Below are 26,587 nucleotides of genomic sequence, written 5' to 3'. Positions count from 1 at the left end.
CCCTTCCTAACATCACAGTGGGTGTACCTACACCACGTGGTCAGATAATCTGTTTTCTTCTGATGTTGTTTGAGGGATAAACATAGGCCAGGACGCTAGGGATAGCTCCCCTGATTTCCTCCGAAACTGCCAAGGGATTTTTTATGTCCACCTGAACGTGTAGACAGGGCTTTGGTTTTAATGCTTCATCTGAAAGGCAGCACCTCTTAACTGCAGCAGTCCCTCAGTATTGCACTGGAATGTCAGCCTTGATTTTTGTGCACAGGTTCTGGAGCAGGACCCAAATTGTCCAGGGAGAGGGCTAATACTACATGGAGCTGATACTCTGACCTGCTGGAAGACGGGTTAGGCATCTCCATTGCGCATTAATCATAGAATAACCCAGCACAGAAGGATCGCATTGGGCCCAAAGTGCCTGTGCTTGTCCAGTCCAAGCTGGGGGAATCGATCTCCACCTTGGGTGAGGTGGTTTGGAGGTGGGGTGGGGGGTCTGGAAGTTTTTTGCCCAAGTGACTCGGTAACTAGCCAGTGTTACACTTGCCCGCTGGGGTGGGGTTGGTAAGTGAGAGGGCCAGCACCACCCCCTTGTCCCCTCCGAGGTGTTTAATTTATGTTTAATGCTGCCGAGAGAACGGGAGAGAGGCAAAGCAGCAGAGGGAGGAGTGGCTTAAGGATAGTTCTCTTCAGAGCCGCTTCAGTAAAGGTTGGGGAGCTGAGAAAGGTATAAGGTCAGTAACACATTTAAAATGTTCAAAATGTTCAAGCCGTGTCATGTACACAGCACTGGCGTTGTGCACACAGTGAGTCTGCCATGAAATCTTACATTTCCAGGGACTACATGCATTTTTTTTCAGTTGGTTTAGTTAAAACGCACAGAGGATGCTTGACATTGAAAGCATGTTTTTATTTTTATATCGGAATGCTGAGAGATAGGAGGAAAGAGGTGCTGAAGATGTGCGATATGTATGTAAAACGAGAAATATTAATGAAACTCTAACGGTTGGTTGATGGGGTTGTGATCCGCATCTGCAGCGTCACGGTGTATTCAGCCTCCAAAGCTGAGGCTTTTCTGACTCCTCCTCTGTCTATGTGCTATCCATGGCATTTTGTTATGTTATTGGGACTGCTGAGCGAGGGGACAAGTCTCACGCCGCCACGACTCAGCTAAATCCCCTTTAGAAATAGCTGGGAGAAATTAGACACTCCGAGGTATTGTGATAAGGATGGGCGTTGGGGCAAATTGTTCCTCCTTCAGATCCGCTCTGAAATCACCGGTTTCACTGTTGCCGAGGCTTTTAATGCAGGGCCACAGGCGAAGAATCTGCTCCCAGACCCAGTGAAAAGTGCAGCACCCATGATACAACTCAGTTTGTCCTGATTATGACAGACAGATGGTGCTAAGTCCAAAAGTACCAGACATCTTGACAGAATTTTAACCTTTGTAAAATGTACTCCACTGTACAAGATGATACTCTGCTCTTGTGTCATATATAACGTTATACCGGCAATAACTTCAGCCTGCCCTGCCTCAAATGAATGTTGGGCATCTCCTGGCAAGGCAGAGTGCCGAATGTGGAAGGGCACCAGCGTGCAGGGATCCCCAGCATGTTTGCCCTCTTGCGCCAGCGGCGACTCCGATAGCTGTGGGTCATGTGAGCTGAATGGATGGTGGCCACATCCCCAAAGACATGCTCTATGATGGGCTTGCTGTTGACACAAGACCCAACAGGTCACCCACGCCTGCGATGCAAGGATGTCTGCAAGCGAGATTCCAGGTTGACCAGGATTGGAGTCGACGCACGGGAAGCCTTGTCTGCTGACCAGAGTGCCTGGAGATGGGCAGCAGGAAGGATGTGGAAAAAAGCAGAGAGCAAAAGAAATGACCAAATGGTGGAAAAGAGAGATCACTGGAAGGAAATAAAAAACATCAGTTGACCTCAACACTATTTTTCTGGAAGGGTCTGCCACCCACAAATCAGCCTCTACAGCCACAACAGAAGATTTTCAATACAGAAGTGCAGTCCCATCATCTCCCAAGACGGATGGATGCCAATAATAAATAATATAAACCGGCAATAAAGTAAAATTAGCCTAACTATTCCAGCCATTCTCAATCACCTAAACAGTTATTTTGGCAGCAGCTTATTGTCAGGAAAGGCTCTGGAATGGGCCTGAATGGATAACATTTGATTGTTAAACCTGTACAGATAGGCTTAGCCAGGTTTACTTCTTTCAGTAGTCCTTGGTTTAAAAAAAAACAGTGAATTTGGCAAATGGGAATGATTCTCTGCCCCAGAGGTTTGTGGATGCCTCATCATTGAATATACTTAAGTCTGGGATAGACGGATTTTTAGTCTCTTGGGGAATTAAAGGATATGGGGAGCGGGCGAGAAATTGGAGTTGAAGCCAAAGATCAGCCATGATCGTACTGAAGGGTGGAGCAGGCTCGACAGGCTGTATGGTCTACTCCTGCTCCTATTTCTTATCTTTTCTTGAAGCACTGGAAAAGCACATTCACTGAGGTAGCATCTGGAGAAACTGGATTGTTCTCCCCTGTTCCAAAAGTATAATAATTTTCATAATATTTTTCTGGGTTATTGTAAAGCAGGTTTACGGGGGTGAGTATAGTTAGTTCTGCCTGTGTGATTTAATTACATTTGGAATCAGGTAGACTGCAAGCTTGGAATTATCAGAAGAAGCTAGGTGTAGAAATGTTTTTGGAATGCTAATGAGTAATTATGGATGCGGGCTTATCATGTAAGGTGTGAAGGGAATTTGCATTTTTAGATGAGGGATTGTTTGGATTTCAAAGGGATGTTAGTCTGTTTACAACTAGCCAGATAAGCAAGGCTAAGGAGTGTGTTTATTTTTCCCAAAGGTTACTGACAAAATTGGCAACATGAAAGTTTTATATTGTGGGAAAGATACCATTCCAAAGACACATGGAACAATGGAATTTACATATTAAAGAGAGAGAAATATATATAAAGGAAAATGAAAGGCTATTTGAGCAGAGGGCATGTAAGATCTAACAGGATTGTGTGAAACAGCCTTGAAGAAGCCTCCAGCCATTTATGCATAAGTCGGCTGTGTCCAGTAACTGAGGTTGAAGAAAGCTATTTGGTATTCTACTGTCAGGTGGGTACTGTATTAACTTGCTGGTTTTGTTTTAATTCTAATATCTATTTTAGACAGTTGCCTTAAAGGGGGTGTGTAACTGGGAGTCAGGTTAATTAAGAGTTTTAGGAGTTGTCATAGTATTAAATAATTGTAGTCTTATGTACATGCTTGAAATCTTTTATTTTGTTAATAAATATTTTAATTTAATTTTTTAAATCTCTAAAGATTTTGGTGGACTCATTACTTCTGAATTCAGTGCACACATCTTCTCATAATAAATACAAATTGCAAAACCGTTGTGAAGCAGAACCAAGTTTCCCTTGTGGATTTGATCTGCCTGGCACACATCACCTGCCACATCATAACATCCCTTTAGAACAGAGAAAGTTAAGAGGAGACTTGATAGAGGTGTTCAAAATTGTGAAAGGTTTTGACAAAAAAAGAGATTGATTCCAGTGGCAGGGCAGTTAGTAAGCAGAAGACACAGATTTAAGATAACTGGCAAAAGAATCAGTTGAGAGATGAGAATATTTTTGACGCAGCAAGTTGTTATGACCAGGAATGGGGTACTGCTTGAAAGAGTAGTGGAAGCGGATTCAATAATATCTTTGAAAAGTGAATGGGATAAATTGAAAGCTAGTCTCAGTAATAGTGCCATAAAACTATCATTGTTGTAAAAACCCATCTTGTTCACTAATGCCCCTTAGGGAAGGAAATCTGCCCTTACTTGGTCTGGCCTACATGTGACTGCAGACCCACAGCAATGTGGGTGGACTGCCCTCTGAAATGTCCCAGCAAGCTACTCAGCTGTACTGAACTGTTACAGGAAAGTCAAAAAGGAATAAAACCAGATGGATCTTCTGGCATCGACTGAGGCACTGGAAATGACAACGGCACACCTCACCCCATCGACCCTGCAAAGTCCTCCTTACATACATCTGTGGGCTTGTGCCAAAGTTGGGAGAGCTATCTCACAGACTTGTCAAGCAACAGCCGGATGTAGTCATACTCACAAAATCATACCTTACAGCCAATGTCCCAGACACCGCCATCAATCTCCCTGTGTCACCAGCAGGACAGACACAGCAGAGGTAGTGGTACAGTGGTATACAGTCGAGAGGGAGTTGTCCTGGGAGTCCTCAACATTGACTCTGGACCTCATGAGGTCTCATGGCATCAGGTCAAATATGGGCAAGAAAGCCTCCTCTTGATTACCACCTACCACCTGCCCTCAGCTGATGAATCAGTACTCCTTCATGTTGAACGCCACTTGGAAGAAGTACTAAGTGTGGCAAGGGCACGGAATGCATTCTGGGTGGGGGACTTCAATATCCATCGCCAAGTGTGGCACCACTACTGACTAAGCTGGCTGAGTTCTGAAGAACATGTCTGCCAGACTGGGTCTGTGGCAGGTGATGAAAGAACCAACAAGAGGGAAAAACCTACTAGATCTTGTCCTCACCAATCTTAACTGTTGAAGATGCATCTGTCCAAGACAGTATAGGTACGAGTGACCACTGCACAGTCCTTGTGAAGGCAAAGTCACGTCTTTACACTGAGCATTCCTGCCATCATGTGATTGGCACTGCCACTGTGCTAAATGGGGTAGATTCAGAACAGATCTAGCAGCTCAAAACTGGGACTCCTTGAGGTACCATGGGGTACCAGGAGCAGCAGAATACAATCTGTAACCTCTTGAGCCGGCATATCCCCCGCTCTACCATTACTATCAAGCCAGAGGATGAACCCTGGTTCAATGAAGAGTGTAGGAGGGCATGCCAGGGACAGCACCAGGCATACCTAAAAATGAGGTGTCAACCTGGTGAAGCTACAACACAGGACTACCTGCATGCCAGACAGCAGGAGCATCAAGCGATGGACAGAGCTAAGCGATCCCACAACTAATGGATCAGATCTAACCTCTGCAGTCCTGCCACATCCAGTTGTGAATGGTGGTGGACAATTAAACAACTCACTGGAGGAGAAGGCTCCACAAATATCCCATCCTCAATGTTGGAGGAGCCCAGCACATCAGTGCAAAAGAAAAGGCTGAAGGATTTGCGACAATATTCAGCCAGAAGTGCCAAGTGGATGATATCAAGAAATGGCTGAAGGCACTGGGTATTGTAAAGGCTATGGGTCCTGACAACATCCTGGCAATAGTACTGAAGACTCATGCTCCAGAATTAGTTAGAGATGACCTTGATTCAGGAGATCATGATGTAGATTCGGTTTGGGTAGAGATGAGGAATAGTAGGGGAAATAGTGGTCCACAGGCCCCTTAACAGTAACCACAATGTAGGACAAAGTATACAAGTAGAAATATTGAACCCTTGTGATAAAGGGCGATTTTAATCTACATATAAACTGGAAAAATCAGATTGGCAATAGTAGCCTGGATGAGGAGTTCATGGAATGCTTTCAAGATAGTTTCTTGGAGCAGCATGTTCTGGAACCAACCAGACAGCAGGTTATATTAGACTTTGTAATGTGTAAGGTGACAGGATTAATTAATGACCTCAGGGTAAAGGCACCTCTAGATAGCAGCAACCACAATATGATTGAATTTTTCATCCAGTTTGAAAGGGAGAAGAGTGGGCCTAAGACTAGTATTTTAAACTTAAATAAGGGCAACTATGCGGGCATGAAAGATGAGCTAGCTGAAGTGAACTGGGATATTGGACTAGAGGATAGATCAATAGAGAAGCAGTGGCAGACATTTAAAGAGATATTTCAGAATAAGTATATTCCTACTATAAATAAAAATTCTAAAGGGAGGACCCACCATCTGTGGTTAACTAAAGAAGTTAAGGAAAGCATCAAACTTAAGGAAAAAGCAATGCTGAGTGACAGGTCAGATGATTGGTCAGAATATAAAGAACGGCAGAGAATGACTAAAAGGTTAATCAGGAAAAAGCAAGTGGAGGGTGAGAGGAAGTGAGCTAGAAATGTAAAAAAGATATAGCAAGAGTTTCTACAGATATTTAAAAAGGAAAAGAATAAGTAAAATCAATGTTGGTCCTCTAGAGGGTGAGAATGGAGAGTTAATAGCAAATAATAAGGAAATGGCGGACGAAATGAACAAATATTTTGCTTCTGTCTTCAGTATAGAGGATACAAAAGCCATTTCAGTAATAACTGTAAATCAAGTGGCGGAAGGGAGAGGGGAACTTGGTGAAATTACAAGCACTAAGAAAGCGGTACTGAGCAAACTGATGGAGCTGTGGGCTGACAAATGTTTGGGTCCTAATGCATTTCATCCTAAGGTCTTAAAAGAGGCGGCTAATGAGGTAGTAGATGTGTTGGTGTTAATTTTCCAAAATTCGCTAGATTCTGGAAAGGTTCCATCAGACTGGAAAGTAGCAAATATAACCCCTCTATTCAAGAAGGGAGGGAGGCAGAAAACAGAAAACTATAGGCCAGTTAGCTTAACATCTGTCGTGGGGAAGGTGTTAGAGTCGACCATTAAGGAGCTCATAGCTGGGCACTTAGAGAAACTCAGAATGGTTTTGTGAAGGGGAAATCATGTTTAACCAATTTATTAGAGTTCTTTGGAGGATTAACATGCGCTGTGGATAAAAGGGAGCCTGTAGATGTGCTATACTTGGATTTCCAAAAGGCATTTGATAAGGTGCCATATCAAAGGTTATTGTGGAAAATAAAAGCGCATAGTGTAGGGGGTAGCATATTAGCCTGGATAGAATATTGGCTGGCTGGCAGAAAACAGAGAGTATGCATAAATGGGTCTTTGTCTGATTGGCAGGATGTGACGAGTGGAGTCCTGCAGAAGTCTGTGCTGGGGCCTCAACTTTTACAATTTATAATCAATGACTTAAATGAGGGGAGTGAAGGCAAGGCAGCTTAGTTTGCAGATTACACAAAGATAGGTAAGGAAAGTATGTTGTGAAGAGGACATGAGTTTGCAGACGGATATAGATAGGTTGAGTGAGTGGGCAAAAATCTGGCAGATGGAGTATAATGTGGGAAAATGTGAAGCTGTTCACTTTGGCAGGAAGAATGAAAAAAAGCAGAGTATTACTTAAATGGAGAATGGCTGCAGAATTCCGAACTGCAGAGGGATCTAGGTCTTCTAGTGCATGAGGCACAAAAAGTTAGAAATTAAGAAAGTTAAAAAAGCAAGTAATTAAGAAGTCTAATGGAATGCTGTCCTTCATTATGAGAGGAATTTAACATAACAAGAAGTATTTAGATGAGCATTTGAAACACCATAGCAGTCAGGGCTACGGGCCAAGTGCTGGAAAATGGGATTAGAATAGATAGATGCTTGATGGCTGGCATGGACATGATGGGCCAAAGGGCCTGTTTCTGTGCTATATAAAAATAAGGATGTGAAGGATGAAGTACAGGGCATTAGTGAGACCACATTTTGAATATTGTAGGCAGTTTTGGTCCTCTTATTTAAAGAAGGATGTAGATGCGTTGGAGGCGGTTCAGAGGAGGTTTACTAGATTAATACCTGGAATGAGCAGGTTGGCTTATGAGGAAAGGTTAGACAGACTGGGCTTGTTTCCACTGGAGTTTAGAAGAGTGAGGGGTAACTTGATTGAAGTGTATAAGATCCTGAATGGACTTGACAAGGTGGACATGGAAAGGATGTTTCCTCTTGTGGGTGAGTCCAGAACTAGGGGGCACTGATTTAAAATTAGGGGGTTGCCCTTTTAGGACAGAGATGAGGAGAAATTTTTTCTCTCAGAGGGTTGTGTGACTTTGGAAGTCTCTGCCTCATAAGATGGTGGAGGTGGGGTCATTGAATATTTTTAAGGTGGAGGTGGATAGATTCTTGTTTGGCAATGGAATCAAAGGTTATCAGGTATAGGTGGGAATGTAGAATTCAAAATACAAACAAATCAGCCATGATCTTATTGAATGCGGAGCAGTCTCGAGGGGCCGAATGGCCTACTTCTGCTCCTATTTCAGATGTTCATATGTTCGTATGTTCATAGAGCTAGCCGCACCCCTAGCAAAGCAGTTCCACTACAGCTGAGACATTGGCATCTACCCGGCAATGTGGAAAATTGCCCAGGTATGTCCTGCCCAGAAAAAGCAGGAGAAATCCAATTACCAGCCCATCAGCCTCCTCTCGATCATCAGTAAAGTGGTAGAAGGTGTCATCGACACTGCTATCAAGTGGCACTTACACAGCAATAACCTGCTCAGTGACGTTCAGTTTGGATTCCGCCAAGGCCACTCAGCTCCAGACCTCATTACAGCCTTGGTCCAAACATGGACAAAAGAGCTGAACTCAAGGGGAGAGGTGAGAGTGACTGCCCTTGACATCAAAGCAACATTTGGTCAATTGTGACATCAAGGAGCCCTAGCAAAACTGATCAATGGGAATCAGAAGGAAAACTCTCTGCTGGTTGGAGTCATCCCTAGCACAAAGGAAGATGGTTGTGGTTGCTGGAGCTCAATCATCTCAGTCCCAGGAATAAAAACAAAAAGCTAAAAGCTACTGCGGATGCTGGAAATCCAAAACAAAAACAGAATTACCTGGAAAAACTCAGCAGGTCTGGCAGCATCGGTGGAGAAGAAATCAGTTAACGTTTCGAGTCTTCATGACCTTCGGCAGGTTCTGCCGAAGGGTCATGAAGACTCGAAACATTAACTGATTTCTTCTCCACCGATGCTGCCAGACCTGCTGAGTTTTTCCAGGTAATTCTGTTTTTGTTTCAGTCCCAGGACATCGCTGCAAGAATTCCTCAGAGTAGTGACCTAGGTCCAACCACCTTCAGCTGCTTCATCAATGATTCTCCCTTTATTATACAGTCAGAAGTGGGGATGTTCACTGATGATTGCACAATATTAGCACCATTCGCAACTCCTCATCAGTCTGTGCCCATATGTACCAAGACTTGGACACCATTCAAGCTTCGGCTGATAAGTGGCAAGTAATATTTGCAATACATATGTATCAGGCAATGACCATCTCCAACATCTCTAAACATGCCCTAACATTCAATGGCATTTACTACTGATGAATTCCCCACTATCAGCATTCTGGGGGTTACCATTGACCAGAATTTGAACTGGACTAGCCATATCAACACTGTGGCTACAAGAGCAGTTCCAACGAAAATCAAGAAGCTCGACGCCATCCAGGTGGTGGTGTTCCCATGTATCTGTTGCCCTTGACCTTTTAGGTAGTTGAGGTCATGGGTTTGGAAGGCGTTCTCAAAGGAGCACAAACTGGGAATTCTGAGACGAATAACTTGCCTTTTGACTCCCCAAAGCCTGCCCACCATCAACAAGGCACAAGTCAGGAGTGTGATGGCATACTCTCCACTGGCCTGGATGAATTCAGCTACAAAAAGACTCAAGATGCTTGACACCATCCAGGACAAAGCAGCCCGCTTGATCGGCACCCTGTCCATCAACTTAAACATTCACCCCCTCCACCACTAACACACAGTGGCAACAGTGTATACAATATACAAGATGCACTGCAGCAATTCACCAATACTCCTTTGACAGCTCCTTAAAAACCTGTGATCTCTACCACCTAGAAGGACAATTACAGCAGCTGCATGGGAACACCACCACCTGGACGGTGTCGAGCTTCTTGAGTTTGTTGGAATTGCACTCATCCAGGCAAGTGGAGAGTATTCCATCACATTCCTTACCACCTTCAAGTTCCCCTCCAAACCACACATCACCTTGATTTGGAATTATACCACCATTCCTTCACTGTTGCTGGGATAAATATCCTGGATCTTCCGCCCTAACAACATTGTGGATGTAGTTACTCCACATGGCGTGCAGCAGTTCACCACCACCTTCTCAAGGGCTATTAGAGATGGGCAATAAATGTTGGCCTTGTCACTGATGCCCACATCCTATGAAAGAAGTAAAAAAATACTTGAAGGTGAAAACATTTCAGGGCTTTGGAGAAAGAGCAGAGGTTTGGGACCAATTGAATAGCTCTTTCAGAGAGTTGGGCAGAGCCACAATGGGCAGAATGGCCTTGCTCCTTTATTATATGATTCAATGATTCTGTCTAAAAGAGAAAAACAAGTTAACATTTCAAATGAGAAAGTGCCAATTGCTGATCGAGCTGGCCACGTGCTTTATTTTCCAGTATTTTCTGGGCTGCCGGACAGCAATCTTAAACAAGATTTAATTTTAAAATGGATCAAATATAAACCTATGGCATCCTATCATAATTCACATTTAAGGGCTGAATTTTACATCCTGCGGGTGGCCGCGTGCCCGACCCAATCGGGTGTAAAATCGCACGAGAAGACATCGATATTTTGCTCGGGGGGGCACGCGAGAATGTCAGAAGCACGCCCGCCGACAATTAAGAGGGCAATTAAGCCAATTAATGGCGCAGTTGTCTCCGGTTTCTTGTAGTCCTTCCAAACTTACGGTTGGCGGACGGATGAATCGGCCAGGCAGACTTTGCATTTTTCATCAAATCTCATCCAAGGGCGGGATGAAATTTCCGTTATGAAATAAAGTAAAAATAAATACCTGGGACAGCATTTTTATCAGCTATATATTCAGGTGATTGATTGTGATGCATGGACAATTTTTTCAGCTTTTAAAACCTTTATTTGATGATTTTCAGGTCTGCAGCTCCTGGAACATTGCAGCAGCTGTCTGCCTTCAGGGAGCTTTCTTGCAGTGCTCACCCACACCCATGTTAATGTCATCACCTGCCCACTTCCTGTCCCCACCCCGGCAGCGCTAAGCATTAACGGCCAGCCAGCGTGAAGCTGCGGTCGGGGGCTGATCGCGGTCGGCGCTCCATTTCCCAACTGTTCCCAGGCCCGCCGACCGGACGCACTCGCCAAAGCTAAAATTCAGGCTTTAGTGTGGGAAATTTCTAGATTTATAGCCAGCGGAATTAATTTTATTGGTGGATTTTCATATTAAAATTGGATGGGTGTTGCAGAAGTAACTGAAAAAGTGCAACCTGTTTGGGAGTCTTTCTGCTTTATCAATGCCATACCCTCCATTTCCTCTTTCTCCATTCACCACTGAGCAGATTACAAGCAACCTCCTCCCAGGCCGCCATCAGCCTGGCTTCTTATTATTTCCTGAGGGGTTTATGACAACAAGCCAGGGTTACCACCATCGCTGATAATCCTCCATAATATAAAAAGAAAATGCTGGAAAAACTCAGCAGGTCTGGCAGCATCTGTGGAGAGAGGAACAGAGGTAACGTTTTGAGTCTGTGTAACTTCTTCAGAGCTGAAGAGAATTAGAAGTGTGATGGATTTTATACTGCTTAAGAGGGGGTGGAGCAGGTGGAACAAAATAAAAGTCAGAGATAAGTGAGAGCTCAGGAGAGATTGACAAAGATGTCATGGACACAAGACAAAAGGAGTGTTAATGGTAGTGATAAAGACTAAAGAAGGTGCTAATAGTGGCATTAAGGTAAGATAGTAGAGTGTATTAATAGCAGAACAAGGGTCAGTGCTCTGTGAAAGTACAACATGGAAACAAGTGACAGATGGCCCTGTGGCGGGTGGTGGGGTGGTTGGGGAAAAAGGATACAAAATGGATAAAAATTGATTAAAAAAATATAAAAAGAATGAATAAATAAATAACTAAATAAATACATGAATAAAAATAAATAGACATTTTAAAAATGGAATAAAAAGGGGTGAAGATTGAGGAGAGAGTTCATGGTCTGAAATTGTCGAACTCAATGATAAGTCCAGAAGGCAGTGCCTAATCAGAAGATGAGGTGCTGTTCCCCAAATTTGCATTGGGCTTCACTGGAACATTGCAGCAGGCCAAGGAAGGACATGTGGGCATGAGAGCAAGAAACCCTCTACCTTCCTGTGCAGAACGCCTGGCCTCCAATCAGAATGTCCCTCCATCACTGAAACTGACACTGACATTAAGATGAAAGCGGATGCTGGAAATCCAAAACAAAAACAAAAATACCTGGAAAAACTCAGCAGGTCTGGCAGCATCTGTGGAGAGGAACACAGTTAACGTTTCGAGTCCGAATGACCCTTCAACAGAACTAAGTAAAAATAGAAGAGAGGTGAAATATAAGCTGGTTTAAGGGTGGGGGCAAGTAGAGCTGGATAGAGGGCCAGTGATAGGTGGAGATAACCAAAAGATGTCACAGACAAAAGGACAAAGAGGTGTTGAAGGTGGTGATATTATCTAAGGAATGTGCTAATTAAGGGTAGAAAGCAGGACAAGCAAGGTACAGATAGCCCTAGTGGGGGTGGGGTGGGGTGAAGGAATCAAAAAAGGCTAAAAGGTAGAGATAAAACAATGGATGGAAATACATTTAAAAATAATGGAAATAGGTGGGAAAAGAAAAATCGATATAAATTATTGGGAAAAAAAGGGGGGGATCGGAAAGGGGGTGGGGATGGAGGAGAGAGTTTAAGATCTAAAATTGTTGAACTCAATATTCAGCCCGGAAGGCTGTAAAGTGCCTAGTCGGAAGCTGAGGTGCTGTTCCTCCAGTTTGCGTTGAGCTTCACTGGAACAATGCAGCAAGCCAAGGATGGACATGTGGGTATGAGAGCAGGGTGGAGTGTTGAAATGGCAAGTGACAGGGAGGTCTGGGTAATGCTTGCAGACAGACCGAAGGTGTTCTGCAAAGCGGTCACCCAGTCTGCGTTTGGTCTCTCCAATGTAGAGGAAACCACATTGGGAGCAACAAATGCAGTATACTAAATTGAGGGAAGTGCAAGTGAAATGCTGCTTCACTTGAAAGGAGTGTTTGGGCCCTTGGACGGTGAGGAGAGGGGAAGTAAAGGGGCAGGTGTTGCACCTTCTGCGGTTGCATGGGAAGGTGCCGTGGGAGGGGGTTGAGGTGTAGGGGGTGATGGAGGAGTGGACCAGGGTGTCACGGAATGCCACGGGTGAAGGGAAGATGTGTTTGGTGGTGGCATCATGCTGGAATTGGCGGAAATGGCGGAGGATGATCCTTTGACTGCGGAGGCTGGTGGGGTGATAAGTGAGGACAAGGGGGACCCTATCATGTTTCTGGGAGGGAGAAGAAGGTGTGAGGGCGGATGTGCGGGAGATGGGCCAGACATGGTTGAGGGCCCTGTCAACCACCGTGAGTGGAAAACCTCGGTTAAGGAAGAAGGAGGACATGTCAGAGGAACTGTTTTTGAAAGTGGCATCATCAGAACAGATGCGACGGAGGTGAAGGAACTGAGAGAATGGGATGGAGTTCTTACAGAAAGCAGGGTGTGAGGAGCTGTAGTCGAGGTAGCTGTGGGAGTCGGTAGGCTTGTAATGGATATTGGTAGACAGTCTATCACCAGAAATTGAAACAGAGAGGTCAAGGAAGGGAAGGGAAGTGTCAGAGATGGACCATGTGAAAATGATGGAGGGCTGGAAATTGGAAGCAAAATTAATAAAATTTTTCCAGGTCCAGACGAGAGCATGAAGCAGCACCAAAGTAATCATCGATGTACCGGAGAAAGAGTTGTGGGAGGGGGCCGGAGTAGGAATGGAACAAGGAATGTTCCACATACCCCATAAAGAGACAGTCATAGCTGGGGCCCATGCGGGTACCCATAGCCACACCTTTTATTTGGAGGAAGTGAGAGGAGTTTAAGGAAAAATTGTTCAGTGTGAGAACAAGTCCAGCCAGCGGAGGAGAGTAGTGGTGGATGGGGATTGTTCGGGCCTCTGTTCGAGGAAGAAGCGGAGAGCCATCAGACCATCCCAGTGGGGGATGGAGGTGTAGAGGGATTGGACGTCCATGGTGAAGAGGAGGCGGTTGGGGCCAGGGAACTGGAAATTGTTGATATGATGTAGGATGTCAGAGGAATCATGGATGTAGGTGGGAAGGGACTGGACAAGGGGAGAGAAAATGGAGTCAAGATAGCAAGAAATGAGTTCTGTGGGGCAGTCCTATTTGTGGATTTTGGGTAGGAGGTAGAAACGGGCCGTCCAATGTTGGGAGACTTTCAGGTTGGAAGCTGTGGAAGGAAGATCTCCAGAGGAGATGAGGTCAGTAACAGTTCTGGAAACAATGGCTTGATGTTCAGTGGTGGGGTCATGGTCCAGGGGGAGGTAAGAGGAAGTGTCTGCGAGTTGACGCTCAGCCTCTGTGAGGTAGAGGTCAGTGTGCCAGACAACAACAGCACCACCCTTGTCAGCGGGTTTGATGACAATATCAGGGTTGGACCTGAGTAAACGGAGTGCAGCAAGTTCAGAGAGAGACAGGTTAGAGTGGGTGAGAGGAGCAGAGTAATTGAGAGAACTAATGTCACGCCGACAGTTCTCAATGAAAAGATCAAGAGAAAGTAAGAATCCATAGGGAGGGGTCCAGGTGGAGGGAGAATATTGGAGGTGGGTAAAAGGATCCATTGAACGGGGAGAGGACTCCTGCCCAAAGAAGTGAGCACGGAGACGAAGGCGGCGGAAGAAGAGTTCAGCATCATGCCGAGCCCAAAATTCATTGAGATGAGGGCGTAAGGGTATGAAACTAAGTCCTTTGCTGAGCACTGAACGTTCAGCATCAGAGAGGGGAAGGTCAGGGGGTATGGTGAATACATGGCCGGGGCTGGGATTGGAAGACGGGATGGGGACAGAGGGACAGGCAGGGGTGGAGGGCCCTGGATGGGTGTTGGTGTCGATGAGTTGTTGGAGCTTGTGTTCCTTTGCACCTGAAAGAAAGAGACAAAGTTTCTTGTTGAGGCGTCGGATGAGACGAAGAATAAAATGAAACTGGGGGCACGCGCAGCTTTGAAAAATGGTGCGGCGGTGCTGCTGGAGGGAGAGGTCGAGTGTGTTCATATGGCGGCGCATGGCACTGAGTGTGGATCTCAGAATGCAACGAGAACAGCAGTCCGACATTAAGATAGTGTTGACCAACAGAAATTGTTGACTAGCCACAGGTAGAATGATGTCGACACTGCTTTAGCACATGCACTAATTTTAGTCAAAAACATCTTACAGACAATACAGGGAAATACAGTTCATATGCATATACTTAACAAGCATCAGTACACAAGGAAGTAAAGCATCCACAACGATCAGTAACACCTTTTTTTATTATTTTGCCAACATACGCCCACAAACATGTACTCACAAGAATATAAATTCATATGTCCAATGACCACTACTCATTTTCAATTTACTAACCAGAAATACATATAACCACATCCAGATTCCCAATTAAAATGAAAGACTTGTATTTATATAGCACCTTTCACCACTTCACGACATTCCAAAGTGCTTTATAGCCAATTAATTACTTTTGAAGTGCAGTCACTTGTGAGATCGTTCCACGAAGAGCAATGGAATAATGAGCAGGTAGATGTTTTAATGATGTTGTTGAGGGATGAATATCGGTCAAGACACCAGGGAGAACTCCTGTTTTCAAAATAATGCCATAGGATCGTTTACGAGAGGGCCCCTGACATGGCTACAGAAAAATCAGCACTAGAGATTAAACATTGCAGGATGTAACATAGAAAAGACAGAAAGGGAAAAGGGAGTAGCTGATCTGAAAGATAGCACCTCAGGCACTGCAGCTCTCCCTCAGTTCGGGCCTAGAGTTTCAGCCTGGATTTTGTGCTCAAATCTATGGAGTGGGAACCTGCTGACTCAGGTGAGAATGCTGCCCACTGAGCCACAGCTAACACATGTGGATCAGGTGTTGTAGAACACTGACGAAGAATACTATAAATTTGAATCTAAACCTCATTCCCCAAAGCTTATGGCTGCTCAAGATGTGATGATTGTGATCAGAATGGAATAGCTGGTATGCCTATTTAAACACCGGAACCAGGAGTTTCCTGCAGGCATCACTCATCTGGCGACTGTAACTAGCGGAAATCTCAGGTAGCCTGTTAATGAGGATTGCACCGCTCTCTGCTGAAGTACGGCAGCCAATCCGAAATCTGAGGAAATGAGCGATTGTCACTCCTATCAGTTGACACTTGTTCGATCTCATTATTTTAAGTCTTAAAAATTAATAACCTCTCCTCCATCTTTATAAAAACAAAAAGCTAAAAGCTACTACGGATGCTGGAAATCCAAAACAAAAACAGAATTACCTGGAAAAACTCAGCAGGTCTGGCAGCATTGGCGGAGAAGAAATCAGTTAACGTTTCGAGCCTTCCTGGCCCTTCGGCAGAACTGAAGCATAGTTAGGAGAAAGGAGAAATATAAACTGGTTTAAGGTGGGGGGGAGGCGGGGGGGGAAAGAGAGAAGTTGAGGGTGTGGTGATTGTGGAGATAAGCAAGCCGTGATAGGAGCAGATAATCAAAAGATGTCACAAACAAAAGGATCAAAGAGGTGTTGAAGGTGGTGATATTTGTCTAAGAAAAGTGCTAATTAAGAATGGAAGACAGGACACTCAAGGTACAGCTCTAGTGGGGGTGGGGTGGACAGACTAACAAGGTTTTAGTTTTAGATTTAAAAATAATGGAAATAGGTGGGGAAAGAAGAATCTATATAAATTATTGAAAAAAAAGGGGTTGGTGGGGGAGGGAGAGAAACGGGGTGGGGATGGGGGGAGGGGGAGTTTAAGATCTAAAGTTGTTGAATTCAATATTCAGCCCGGAAGGCTGTAAAGTGCCTAGTCGGAAGATGAGGTGCTGTTCCTCCAGTTTGCGTTGGGCTTCACTGGAACAATGCAGCAAGCCAAGGACAGACATGTGGGCAAGAGAACAGGGTGGAGTGTTAAAATGGCAAGCGACAGGGAGGTTTGGGTCTTTCTTGCGGACAGACCGCAGGTGTAGATGCAGGTAAATGACGGCATTCTGTAGGGATCGTTCCCTCCGGGACACCCTGGTCCACTCCTCCATCACCCCCTACTCCTCAACCCCCACTTATGGCACCTCCCCATGCCCACGCAGAAGATGCAACACCTGCCCCTTCACTTCCTCTCTCCTCACCGTCCAAGGGCCCAAACACTCCTTTCAAGTGAAGCAGCATTTCACTTGCATTTCCCCTAACTTAGTCTACTGCATTCGTTGCTCCCAATGCGGTCTCCTCTACATTGGAGAGACCAAACGCAAACTGGGCGACCGTTTTGCGGAACACCTGCGGTCTGTCCGCAAGAAAGACCCAAACCTCCCTGTCGCTTGCCATTTTAACACTCCACCCTGTTCTCTTGCCCACATGTCTGTCCTTGGCTTGCTGCATTGTTCCAGTGAAGCCCAATGCAAACTGGAGGAACAGCACCTCATCTTCCGACTAGGCACTTTACAGCCTTCCGGGCTGAATATTGAATTCAACAACTTTAGATCTTAAACTCCCCCTCCCCCCATCCCCACCCCGTTTCTCCCCCCACCCCCCCCCCCACCTTTTTTTTCAATAATTTATATAGATTCTTCTTTCCCCACCTATTTCCATTATTTTTAAATCTAAAACTAAAACTTTGTTAGTCTGTCCACCCCACCCCCACTAGAGCTGTACCTTGAGTGTCCTGTCTTCCATTCTTAATTAGCACTTTTCTTAGACAATATCACCACCTTCAACACCTCTTTGATCCTTTTGTCTGTGACATCTTTTGATTATCTGCTCCTATCACTGCTTGCTTATCTCCACAATCACCACACCCTCAACTTCTCTCTCCCCCCGCCCCCCCACCTTAGACCAGTTTATATTTCTCCTTTCTCCTAACTATGCTTCAGTTCTGCCGAAGGGCCATGAAGGCTCGAAACGTTAACTGATTTCTTCTCCGCCGATGCTGCCAGACCTGCTGAGTTTTTCCAGGTAATTCTGTTTTTGTTCTCCTCCATCTTTGCCTACTTTCTCTATTTTTGACGACACCAAGCAATGCAAGGTAAAAAGGTTAAAAATAGAATGAAACTGTTTCTACTTTGCTCCAACATTTAACCTTACATCCAGCCTCAGAATAGCTCTCACACGAAACATTCCACAGCCTGTATGGTGCTACCCTCTGCCTTAAGTGTTCCAAGAGCAAAGCTTCACCCTTAGAGACTGAAGCCCTAGACTGCAGGCACTAAAATTGAAAATTTACTCAGCTGAATGAAATTGCCAGTTTCTGCCAAATTAGCATCATAAAATCAAACACCTAATGAGGCCATTCGATCCATCATGCCTGTGCCAGTTTGATGCAATGATCCTGTTTACACTAGGAACTGCCTAAGACTCCCTGATTGTAGATAGCACAGAGGAAACAGATTTCAGATTTATTTCCTAGATTGGAAAGTACACTGTCCAGACCCACTGCACCACCTCTTTCCCCCCTACAGCACAGAGATTAGGAGTGTGTGTCATCATCAGTATCATTTTCATTCTCAAAGTAGCTTTCAGATTGCATACATATATATATGTGGCTCCGATTTAGCACTCTCGCCTTTGAATCAGAAAGTTGTGTGTTCATGCCTCATTCCAAGATACTTGAGTACAAAATTTAGGGTGACAATACAATGCAGTACTGAGGAAATATTGTACTGTCAGAGGTACTGCCTTCACAGTCATGTTTGCCCCCTAAGGTAGAGTGAACAGATTCCATGGACACTAATTTGAAGAAGGACAGGGGACTTTGGTCACCTGATGTAATATTTCCTTATGTGGCATTTTTTTAATTCACCTTGGAATGTGGACGCTGTTGGCAAGGCCAGCATTTATTGTCCACCTATAGTTGCCCTTGAGAAGGTGGTGGGTGAGCTGCCTTCATGAACCGCTGCAGTCCATGTGGTGTAGGTACATTCACAGTGCTGTTAGGAAGGGAGTTCCAGGATTTTGACTCAGCGACAGTGAAGTAACGGCGATATATTTCCATGTTAGGGTGGTGAGTGACTTTGAGGGGAACTTCCAGGTGGTGGTGTTCCCATCTATCTGCTGCCCTTGTCCTTCTAGATGGTAGTGGTCATGGGTTTGAAAGGTGTTGTCAAAGGAGCATTGGTGAATTTCTGCAGTGCATCTTGTAGATGGTACACACTGCTGCCACTGTGCATCAGTGGTGGGGGGAGTAAATGTTTATTGGGATGGATGGGGTACCAATCAAGAGGGTTGCTTTGTCTTAGATAGTGTCAAGCTTCTTGAGTGTTGCTGGAGCTGCACTCATCCAGGCAAGTGGGGAGTATTCCATCACACTCCTGACTTATGCCTTGTAGATGGTGGACAGGGTTTGGGGAATCAGGAGGTGGGTTATTCGTCACACGATTCCTAACCTCTGACCTGCTGTTATAGCCACAGTATTAACATGGCTAGCCCAATTAGCTTCTGGTCAATGGTAACCCCCAGAATGTTCATGATAGGGGATTCAGTGATGGTAATGCCATTGAACATCAAGGGGCGATGGTTGGATTCTCTCTAGTTGGACATGATCATTGCCTGACACTGGTGTAGTGCAAATGTCACTTGCTACTTGTCAGCCCAAGCCTGGATATTGCCCAGGTCTTGCTGTATTTGGACATGGACTGCTTCAGTATCTGAGGAATCACGAATGGTGCTGAACATTGTGCAATCATCAGCGAACATCCCCACTTCTGACCTTATGGTGGAAGGAAGTTCATTGATGAAGCAGCTGTAGATGTTTGGGCTGAGAACACTACCCTGAGGAACTCCTGCGGTGATGCCCTGGAGCTGTGATGATTGACCTTCAACAACCACAACTATCTCCCTTTGTGTTAGGTATGAATCCAATCAGTGGAGAGTTTCCCCCCGATTCCCATTGACTCCAGTTTTGCTAGGGCTCCTTGATGCCACGCTCTGTCAAATGTGCCCTTGATGTCAAAGGCAGTCGCTCTCACCTCACCTCGGGAGTTAAGCTCTTTTATCCATGTTTGAACTAAGACTGTAATGAGGTCAGGAGCTGAGTGGCCCTGGCGGAACCCAAACTGGGCATCATTGAGCAGGTTATTGCTAAGCAAGTGCCACTTCATAGCTCTGTTGATGACCCCTTCCATTACTTTACTGATGATGGAGAGTAGACTGATGGGGCGGTAATTGGCTTGGTTGGATTTGTCCTGCTTTTTGTGTACAGGACGTACCCTGGCAATTTTCCACATAGCCGGGTAGATGCCAGTGTTGTAGCTGTACTGGAATAGCTTGGCTAGGGGAAAGTCCTGGAGCACAAGCCTTCAGTGCTATTGCCGGAATATTGTCAGGGTCCATAGCCTTTGCAGTATCCAGTGCCTTCAGCCATTTCTTGATATCATGTGGAGTGAATCGAATTGGCTGAAGACTGGCATCTGTGATGCTGGGGACGTCCGGACGAGGCCGAGATGGATCATCCACTGAGCACTTCTGGCTGAAGATTGTAGCAAATGCTTCAGCCTTATCTTTTGCATGGATGTGCTGGGCTCCTCCATCATTGAGGATGGGGATATTTGTGAAGGTTCTTCCTCCAGTGACTTGTTTAATTGTCCACCACCATTCACGACTGGATGTGGTAGGACTGCAGAGTTTAGATCTGATCCATTGGCTGTGGGATCGCTTAGCCCTGTCTATCACATGCTGCTTATGCTGTTTGGCATGCAAGTAGTCCTGTGTTATAGCTTCACCAGGTTGACACCTCATTTTAAGGTATGCCTGGCGCTGCTCCTGGCATGTCCTCCTGCACTCTTCATTGAACCAGGGTTGATCCCCTGTCCTGATGGTAATGATAGAGTGGGGGATATGCTGCGCCATGAGGTTAGAGATTGTGTTCAAGTACAATTCTGCTGCTGCTGATGGCCCACAGTGCCTCATGGATGCCCAGTCTTGAGTTGTGAGATCTGTTTGAAATCTATCCCATTTAGCACAGTGGTAGTGCCACACAACACGATGGAGGGTATCCTCAATGTGAAGGCGGGACTTCGTCTCCACAAGGATTGTGCGGTGGTCACTCCTACTGATACTGTCATGGACAGATGCATCTGTGGCAGGCAGGTTGGTGAGGGTGAGGTCAAGTATGTTTTTTCCTCTTGTTGGTTCCCTCATCACCTGCCGCAGCCCCAGTCTAGCAGCTATGTCATTTAGGACTCAGCCAGCTCGGTCAGTAGTGGTGCTACCGAGCTACTCTTGGTGATGGACATTGAAGTCCCCCACTCAGAGTACATTCTGCATCCTTGCCATCCTCAGTGCTGCCTCCAAGTGGTGTTCAACATGGAGGAGCTGAGGGAGGGCAGTACAAGGTTTCTTTACCCATGTTTGACCTGATGCATTGAGACTTCACGGAGTCGTTGTTGAGGACTCCCAAGGCAACTCCCTCCTGACTGTGCCGCCACCTCTGCTGGGCCTGTCCTGCCAGTGGGGCAGGACATACCCAGGGATGGTGATGGTGGTGTCTGGGACATTACATTTAATGTATGATTCCATGAGGGTGACTATGTCAGGCTGTTGCTTGACTAGTCTGTGAAACTGCTCTCTAGCCCCCTGATGTTAGTAAGGAGGGTTTTGCAAGGTTGACAGGGCTGAGATTGTGTTGTCATCTCCGGTGCCTAGGTCAATGCCGGGTGGTCCATCCAGTTTATTCCTTTTTTGTGACTTTGTAGCGATTTGTCACAGCTGAGTGGCTTGCTAGGCCATTTCAGAGGCCATTTAAGAGTCAACCACAGCAATGCTGTGGGTCTGGAGTCATGTGTAGGCCAGACCAGGTAAGAACGACAGATTTCCTTCCCTAAAGGACATTAGTGAACTAGATGGGTTTTTACAACAATGGTCATCGTTAGACTTTTAATTTCATATTTTTTATTGAATTCAAATTCCACCATCTGCCATGGCAGGATTCAAACCTGGGTCCCCAGAGCATTACCCTGGGTCTCTGTACTAGTCCAGCGACAATACCACTACCCCATTGCCTCCCCTCTGCAGTGGTACAGGTGCATCCACTATGCTCTTAGGGAGGGAGATGGAAGATTTTTACCCAGGAACAATAAAGGAATGGAGATATAGTTCCAAGTCAGGATGGTGTGTATCTTGGAGGAGGTAGTGGTGTCCACATGCATCTTCTGCTCTTGTCCTTCTAGATGGTAGAAGTCATGGGTTTGGAAGGTGCTGCCGAAGGACCTTGTTGAGATGCTGCATCTTGTGTATGGTGTACACTGCTGCCACTGTGAACTGATAATGGAGGAAGTGAATGTTTAATTTGGTGGTTGGGGTACCAGTCAAGCTGGTGGCTTTGTCCTGGATGGTGTTGAGCCTCTTGAGTGTTGTTGGAGCTGCAGACAAATGAAAAGTATTACATCACACTCCTGACTTGGGCCTTGTAGATGGGGGTGGGGGGTGGTCGGGAGGTGAATTACTTGCCACAGAATTACCTGCCTTTGATCTGCCCTTGTAGCCACAGTATTTATATGGCTGGTCCAGTTAAGTTTTTGATCAATGTTAACCTCCCAGCAAGTTAATAGCAGAGGATTCAGGGTTGTTGCCGTTGAACATCAAGGGAGAAAGTTATATTTGCTCTTGTTGGAGATGGTCTTTACCTGGCTCAAATGTTACTTGGCACTTACTAGCCCAAGCCTGAATGTTGTCCAGGTCTTGATGTGAGTGGTTATGGACTTCAGTGACTAAAGAACTGGTGTAGGAAAGAGTGGTTCCTTTTCGTGGGACACTGGCAACAGTTCTGGGACAGGAAGGAGCTGTACTGATGGGATGGGCTCCACCTGAACTGGGATGGGGGCGCGTCCTAGTGGAAAGGGTAAATAGGGAGGCAAAGACTAAACTAGCAAGGTGGGGGGCAGGGATCCACTAGAAATGTCGATTGCCTAAATGTAAACAAAGCAGGGCAGGAGAGCATAGGAAAGAATAAAGTGAGGGTGAACATTGATGGCAAGGTAATGAATAGAGTTATAGAACAAGAGTTTAAAAAGATGGTTAAAAGTAATGTGAGAGGAAATCCTATTAAAAATGAGTAAAATGTCTGTACTGTCTGCACACAGTGTCTGCAATAAAGCAGGAGAACTGGAGGCAATCATGCATTGGGAGGAACCAGACATAATAAGGATTACTGAGACATGGCTACAGAAAAATCAGCACTAGAAATTAAACATTGAAGGATGTAACATATTTAGAAAAGGTAGAGAGGGAAAGGGAGGAGGTGGAGTAGCTGTACTTATTCAGGATTAGATAATGGCAAGGCAAACAAGGACCGCAGTTATCAGCAAGACAAATCGAATCTATATGGATAGAAATAAAAATGAAGGATCCATCACATTGATAGGTGTAGTCTACAGACAACAGAATAGTAGAAGGGAGATGGAGGAAGAAATATACAGACAAATAAGGGAATTGCGTAAAAAACATAGAATAATAATCATGGGGAAGTTCAGCTACCCTGATATTAATTGGACAAAAGAGGTAGGTAAAGGAGATAAGGGAATGGAGTTCCTACAATGTGTATAGGACTCCTTTCTCACCCATATGTAAAAAGCCCAATAAGGGAAGATTCGCTAGTAATGGGGACTGAACCTGAGCAGATTAGAGAAGTAAAAGCAGGTGTCATGTCAATAAAACATGAACGTAAATCAAAACTGTGCATATCAAAACTTCATTCTTTTCTGCTATTTTGAAAATGGACTTTTGCTGAACCTCAAGATTGCTGCTACAGGTCACATGACTCACAAGATTGGCCATCTGTTCTAGAACCTTCCAACAGAGATTACAAGAACAGAAGAGTTCCGCTCACCCTTGTGGAATCTCATACCCCGTTGTAAGGCCACATTATAATCACAAAACTAGTCAACTAACAGATGAACTGATGTTCCCAGCCAGGATGATAAAAAAGACAGAGAAATCGAAACTCATTATACCTGAAGAGATGTGAACAGCCACTTTTATGCTCCTAGGGGAAACAATGGATTTTGTCCAGAAGCAAAGAAACTGCTTGTGAGGCTGCAATTAACTCGTTAATGGATCACGTCACATGACCCCATGCTTCTAGCCTTTTGGACTGTTTTACTATTACATTGCATGCGCGCAACAGAGCGCAGAGATCTCCCCGAGGCATGGAGGTGCCTCAGGGAGGTTTGTTTCAGTGTTAAAGTTTCAAATAAAGGTTTTCAACACTTTGAAAACATGTCCCCTCATGTGACACTATCACATGAGCTGGGACATGTCAAAAAAAAAGTATAATTTTTATTAGATTTTTAAACACTTCATCCCGCCTGTGGATGAGGTTTCATGAAAAACGCGAAGACTGCCTGGGCTCTTTGCCCGCCCGCCAACCTTACGGTTGGATGGCCAGCTCATTGAATTGAATTAATTAGGTTTTAAATGGCCTTAATAGCCATTATTATTAGCATTATTATGATCAAAATTTTACCTGATAACACTTCTGTGAGCCACCTTGGGATGCTTTATTACGTTGACATACATTACCAATGCTCTGTAACAGTATACAAGATTTTCAGCAAAAAAGTTCATGCTCAAACATTCTGCAGGAAATTGGACAGTTGTTTGCTGGTGCAATGGTCATTAGGTGTGAATACAGGAAGTCCAGTGAAACTCAGAAAGGAGATGTAATAAGGGGAAGGAGAGTGAGCAAGTAAGGAAAGTAGCAAGAGCAGGGCAAACAGAAGCAGAGTGAGGAATTAGCAATTGTAAACCTTGCATCAAAATTTTATGCTGTATCCAAATATGAAAGCAGGAATCAATTGGATCATTTTTACTCCACCTCCGCCTGAAGGTACTGGCAGACGCTGCTATACAGCTCCACATTCACCAGCCGCCATCCAGTATCTCACCAAGGTTTAACCATTCATCGTTCGTAAGCTTAGCCAGTGAGTATTGTTAGGCTATTCCAGCATGCACAATATCACAAAAGGAAATTGGATGGGCACTTTAGGAAATAAATCTGCAGGGCAATGGGACTAGCTGGATTGCTCTAGAGAACTAGCATGGACTCAATGGGCTGAATGGCCTCCCTGTGTGGCATAATGACGCTATGGGCTGGATTTTCCAGCCCCGCCTGTGGACTTTTGGCTGGGCTGCCGAATCTCCCACGCTGGGTCCCGCCACAATGGGGCCGAAAAATCCTGGCCCACGACTTTCGTCCCATCAGTCTGGGCTGGATTCAAATGCAGCCCTTAGACACAAAAGGCTAATGTGTCAATCCAGTTCACCAGTCAGTCCGCAACGTGCTTGCTGTGACCTGGCTTGTTGTTTATGTTGGATATCAACGTTGGCTACCTGTTGTTAACCTCGATACAGGCTGTGTTAATACCCTTAACTCTGAGCCAGAAGGCCACGGGTTTAATTTCAATCATAGAGACTTGAGCACAAAACCATAGGTTGACGCTTGTAGTGCAGTACTGAAAGAGTGCTGCATTGTCAGGGATGCTGCTTTTTAGATGAGACATTAACCTGAGGCCTTGTCTTCCCTCTCAAGTGAACATAAAAAAATCCCATTGTACTATTTCAAAGAAGAGCAAGGAAATTCTCCTGGTTTCCCAGATGATGTTTAACCCTCAACTAACATCACTAAAAGCAGATTATTGGTCAATTAAGAGTCGAGCTACACTGCAGTTAGGAGTACTCTTGCCTCTAAATCATAAGGTACCAGGTTCAAATCCCACTTCAGGAGCAAAATCTTCTGTTCTCGGTGGGTGGCTTGCTTACTGCCTGAAAAAGCGGCGAGACACCTGCGCTGACTCTGAGAAGGAAGACCTGCAGTATCTTCTGCCCATCAGGCAGTTAAGTGGACAGCAGTGGGCCTGCCTCCAGTCTGAGGACCCCAGAAGACCACTCCCTGCCGGCCAATCAGAGGCTGGCAGTGCTTGCATTCAGCAGCGCCAAGGAGGAGGCCGTGGCTGCTGCCGGAACAACACCCCCTGGAATCCCAGGATCGCAGAGTGACCTAGGTAAAAGGTAAGTGCTCTTGGGAGAGGGGTTCTCGTGGAATGGGGGTCATGAGGAGATGGGGGCCATGGGTGTCGGCAGCAAGGGCAGGAGTTGGCTGTCAGTAGCCACCCCCCTGCCCCGTATCCATGGCCTTGATCATGCAAAGATTAGTGAAGATCGAGGGACATTTGCCCCCACCACCCCTCTTCCAGCTAACATGAACCTTGCCTGGAGCTAGGAAGACTGCAGCGGAGGTGGCTACTGGTCATTAATTGGCCACAAGGGACTCAAGTGGAGGCAGGCTGGGAAAGTTGACCATGGGCTTTCCTGCCCAGAACTTACTTCCAATGGAGGCGGGAAGGCGTCAGGTATCAGCCTTGACGCCAGCCTGCCAACTTCTCAGAGCTGCCTGCCTCCTTCCTCACCTCCCATGGGGGCAGAAGATTCTGCCTCAGGGCTTGAGCACAGAAGATCAACACTGACACTCCAGTGCAATATTGAGGGAGAATTCATCTGTTGGAGGTGGCATCTTTTGGAGGAGGTGTTAAACCAAGGCCCAGCTACCTGCTCTGGTGGATGTAAACAATCCCATGGCACTATTTCGAAGAAAGTGTCCTGGTGACTCCCTAGTGTCTTGGCCAATATTTATCCCTTTATCAATATTGTCAGGAGATATAATAATTCTCATAATGTTGTTGGAATTTATTGTAAAATAGAGCAATAGTGGGATGTGTCTATGTGTCTATATGTGTCTGTGTGTGGGGG

At 45.4% G+C, this 26,587-nt stretch overlaps 1 protein-coding gene across 1 annotated transcript in view; it reads left to right on the top strand.

Moving 5' to 3' along the window:
- The first annotated feature begins 485 nt into the window (after window positions 1–485).
- LOC144671460 (synaptosomal-associated protein 25) overlaps window positions 486–26,587 on the top strand; it is a 222,086-nt gene continuing 195,984 nt past the window's right edge. Inside the window, exon 1 of the mRNA XM_078533386.1 lies at window positions 486–728. The gene's annotated coding sequence lies outside the window, so the exon portion shown is untranslated. The remainder of the gene's footprint in view (window positions 729–26,587) is intronic.

This window comes from Cetorhinus maximus, chromosome 32, assembly GCF_964194155.1.
Source record: "Cetorhinus maximus chromosome 32, sCetMax3.hap1.1, whole genome shotgun sequence".
In the NCBI taxonomy this organism is placed as follows: Eukaryota; Metazoa; Chordata; class Chondrichthyes; order Lamniformes; family Cetorhinidae; genus Cetorhinus; species Cetorhinus maximus.
The sequence above is the reverse complement of the archived record's forward strand: the minus strand, read 5'-3'. Positions and strand labels throughout refer to the sequence as shown.